Below are 4519 nucleotides of genomic sequence, written 5' to 3' on the forward strand. Positions count from 1 at the left end.
CCCAGAGCGTAGTTGCTCTCCGGCTCTGCCTTCTGAGCCCACTTCAGGGACGACTCCACACTTCTCTCCTTTTCCCAGAGCTGGAGCGTACCCTGCCCAGCTTAGAGCTTTCTATGAAGCGGTTCACAGCATCTTGTGACAGCCCGACTCCACCTGCGTGCCTTCGGGCCATGCGGTACTCGGCTGGGGGCCCTAGGCCTTCAAGGCCAGCTGCTTCAGCTCCAGGCCTGGATCCGTATCGACGCCGGTCGACCTCACGGTTCCTTCCCCGGCGCCAATTCCAGTGACGATGCCGGTTGTGACCCCAACCGGCGTCGACCCCAGCCTCACCCCTGACTTGGACCTGACGGCGGACCGACGTTGATTGAAGTCGTTGCTTGTGCCGGAGGGTACTTTTGTACCTCTGTTCATCCCTGGTGTTCCCTATCGCCCTGGATGGCAGCCAGAGGAGGGTGAGGAGGACTTGGAGGGGTCTGCTGACGCTCTAGCAGACCAACTTGAGGAGCCGGACTAGCAAGAGGAGTTGGGTGATGCCAGTGGGAAACCTCCCCAGACCTTGGCATGCTTTCTCCCCCTACCGTGGCTATGGAGGAGGGAGCTTCCTATGCTGTGGTGTTGCCTAGGTCGACTGAGGCCTTGGGCCTTGAGCTTCTTACAGTGGCTGTCAAGACTAACCTCCTGAGTGAGATGCTTCAGCCGGCAGTAGCCTCTTTGGAGCCCATGATGCCTTTTAATGAGGCTTTCACTGACATCCTTCTGGGCACTTTGTCCATGCCCAGCACAGGGGCTCCTGTGGACAGGATGATTGACTGACGCCACCGCCCGGCCCCATGTGATCCACTTTTCCTCTCCCAACACCCTACCCCTGAGAGCTTGGTGGTCCAAGCCTCATTCTCAAAAGGCGCATTCCCTACTGCTCCCCAGGTAAGAATCCAAGAAGCTGGACCTTCTTGGGAAGAAGCTGTTTTCTTCCGCCAGCTTAGGACTGGGGTTGATAAACACCGCATGTCTCTTGGGCTGTTATACACACACGTGTGGGATGCAGTCGCGCAAGTGCTGCCACAGTGCCTGGAGGAGGCCCGGGCCGTGCTCGCCTGCGCTGTTGCTGAGGGTCGAGACACAGCTAAGTTCACCATCATCATCTGTTGTGGACTGGATACTGCTAATTCGCTGGGTGGAACGGTTTCCACGTCAGTAGCCCCGAGCGCTATTACTGGCTGAGAACGTCTGGCTTCTCTAGGGATGTCCAATCCACACTTTTGGACATGCCCTTTGATGGCTGTCGCCTGTTTGGTGACAAGGCTGACAACGCGCTTGAGCACTTCAAGGATTCTAGAGCCACAGCCAGATTTTTGGGCCTCGCAGCAACTTGTCGCCCTGGGTAGTCTGCCTTTCCTGGCTAAGGAAGGGCTGCCCCACCACCTTCCGCCTAGAGCCACAGGGCCGCGCAAGCTACCCAGTCGATGTGTGGCCGGGGTCTAGGGTAATCAGCATCACAGGTCTGGGTGCCAGCGGGCGAGCCCATCCACCAATGCCCCCCACGCCCCCGAAGCAGCCTCCAAACCCTCCTAGTCCGACTTTTCAGGGCCACCAGTTGCCAGTGAACGGCGCGATCCGCCATCACCTCCCCCACTGGCACAACATCACGCCGTACAGGTGGGTTTTGCAGATAGTCCGAAGGGGCTACTCCCTCCCCTTCAAGACTACTCCTCCCTCCATGCCACAAACGCTCCCATCGCATGTCAGAGGATCACTTGGCCTTTCTCCGCCAGGAAGTTACAGCTCTCTTGGCCAAGGGAGCTAACGTACGAGTCCCTGTGCCGGAAGTGGGTTGTGGTTGTTACTCCCACTACTTCGTGGTACCCAAGAAGGAGAAAGGCCTACGTCCTATCTTAGACCTCATGGACGTCAACCACTTCTCCCGGAATGAGAAGTTGAAAATGTTAACCTTGGGCTCAGGTCCTGTCTCCCTTGACCCTGGAGACTGGTTGGTAGCGTTGGACTTGCAGGATGCTTATTTTCACATCCCCTTGGGTGTTCACGAAAGTGATGGCGGTGGTCGTAGCTCATCTGCGCAGATCAGGGGTTCCAGTCTACCCCAATCTCGACAACTGGCTGTAGAAGGCGAGCTTGCCCTAGGCTGTCGTCTCCCACCTCCACACTACGATGGACCTCCTGAATTCCCTGGGGTTCACTATAAACGTGCCAAAGTCGCACCTGATTCCCTCTCAGAAGCTCCTTTTCATCGGAGCGGTTCTGGACACAGCACAGTTTCTGGTCTATCCTCCCCAGTATCGATTCCAGAATATTCGGGCTATGATACCGATGTTTCACCCTCTAACCCGGATTTCGGTAAAAATGACCCTAAGGCTGCTGGGCCTCATGGCCTCCTGCATCCTTCTAGTGGATCATGCCAGATGGTATATGCGGGCTGTACAGTGAGACCTGAAGTTCCAGTGGGCGCAGCATCAGGGGAATCTTTCCGATGTCACCCAGACCTCGGAGGGGACTGCAAGTCAATTGCGGGGGTGGCTCCCGAACCAAGATTGGGTCCGCAGCAGATCCGTCTCCCTTCCCCAACCAGAGTTCACAGTAGTTACGGATGCATCACTTCTGGGATGGGGCGGCCACATGGGGGAGTCGGAGATCAGTGGCCTCTGGTTTTTTCTCCAATTAAAATAGAGTTATGACTCACACATTTCTGTTTTATTACATGATGTGAGAAAGTGTCATCTTTCTTGCATGGTATGCCCCCACTTTTTTCAGAATTGCTGATGTGCTTTGACTGAGTGTGCCCTGGGCTCCTGCCAATCAGGTGCCCAGGTCCTGTGTTCCTTCCCTAAAAACTGTATTGAAGCTGAAACCCAATTGGCATCTCTGGCCACATGTCCGCCCCTGGTAAATGGTACCCTAGGTACCCAGGGCTTTGTGACCAGAGAAGAACCCTAAGGGCTGCAGCACTTAGTGTGCCACCCGTAGGGGCCCTGCACCCGGACACCCACACCCTGGCTTGGCAGACTGAGTGTCCTGGTGCAGACCTAAACACATCCCTGTGTACCATGCCATAAATCCACTGCCATGGCATCCTTCAGTCAACCATCTAGCTGGGTTTCCTATGGCAAGTGGTGTGGGCACAGGTGCGTGAGCCCTGTGCCCCTACAGTACCCAGGGCCATTCCTGGGCACTGTAAGTGCAGTTATGCCATTAACAGTATATGGCGCTGGGAGGTTGTCATTACGAACTCCACAGCACCATGATGGCTACACTGAAGACTGAAGTTTGATATCAAACTTCTGAGCACATTAAACCCACACTGATGCAAGTGTGGGATTTAATGTAAAATGCGCCGCAGAGGCATCTTAGAGATGCCCCCTGAAAGCTAACCTTCAATCCATGTCTGGTCTAAGAGGCTGCCTAGGCTGCCACACAGCAGACATGTTACTGGACCCCTGGGTGGAGAGCCCCCGCTCTCCTGGGTCTGCAACAATGCACATCTGGGCGAGGTGCTAGGCCTCCTCCCCCAGGATGGGCAGGGGGAAGCTTCCAAGGCATACCGCCTTTGTGAGCTTTTCCAGACCACTTGATGTACTCAGCAACTGGCCCCAACCTGTTCTGACCCCCCACTCTGACTGGAAGACTGGCGGAAAAACCTACGCTAGGAAAGGGTGTGTGCCAGCTTGTGCCAACTCCACCCCTCAGGTGGGAGTGGCGAGGTGAAGCACAACTCCGGACTCCGGCCATCTTGAAGATGGGAAGCCCTGCCCAATTAGAGATAGGCGCCTGCCCCCCTCACACAGGAGAGGAGCAGGATAGGGGGTGTACTCACCCCAGGACAGGGACTTATTGGTCCCTGCCCTTCCCCTACCTGTAATGCCCCTAAATGTAGTATTTAGGGGCACCCTGAATCTTCCTTCCTCAGATGCAGATTCCGAAACAAGAATGAAGACCAAGAAGAAGAAGACCTGCCGTGCAGCTGCTAACAAGAGGACGACACCAACTGACTTGGGCCCCAGTCCTACAGGCCTGTTGATCCTTGAACCTGCTCCTGCTAAATCCTGGCATCTCCTGCGGACAGCAACCTCAAGAACCCCGGATGATCTGCCTGCCTTGACCCTCTTAAAGACGGGGACTCCCACGAGCAGTGGCTCTGCTCAAACAGCAATACCCCTCTTTCCAGCCAGGAACCCCGAATCCAGCCAACTCTGCACCCGCCGCGCCCTGCTTGTGCCCAAGTGGACAAAGACCCTGAGGACGTCCCCCCGTCGATTTTGACCAGGAATTGCGATTCTCTTATTACCATGCCTAGAGCGAATCTGGATTTTATTAAAGACACGAGGCTGACATTATGCAAAGTCTTTTATTTCAGTCTCCAAGCAGCCGCATCGGTCATAATACAAGGGTTCCAAAAAGAACATTGAAACAAGCTAAGAGATATGAGATGACAACAACATGCCTCTTTTAAATCGAGCAACGAGAAAAATAAGGAAGATCAAATGCATTTAGCATGAATGAAGAACTT

At 54.9% G+C, this 4519-nt stretch overlaps 1 protein-coding gene across 1 annotated transcript in view; it reads left to right on the forward strand.

Annotated features, from left to right (window-relative positions):
* The window catches only part of GIGYF2 (GRB10 interacting GYF protein 2), a 1757193-nt gene that overhangs the window by 980876 nt on the left and 771798 nt on the right, over window positions 1-4519 (forward strand). The gene's annotated exons all lie outside the window — the stretch shown is intronic.

This window comes from Lissotriton helveticus, chromosome 11, assembly GCF_964261635.1.
Source record: "Lissotriton helveticus chromosome 11, aLisHel1.1, whole genome shotgun sequence".
NCBI lineage: Eukaryota > Metazoa > Chordata > Amphibia > Caudata > Salamandridae > Lissotriton > Lissotriton helveticus.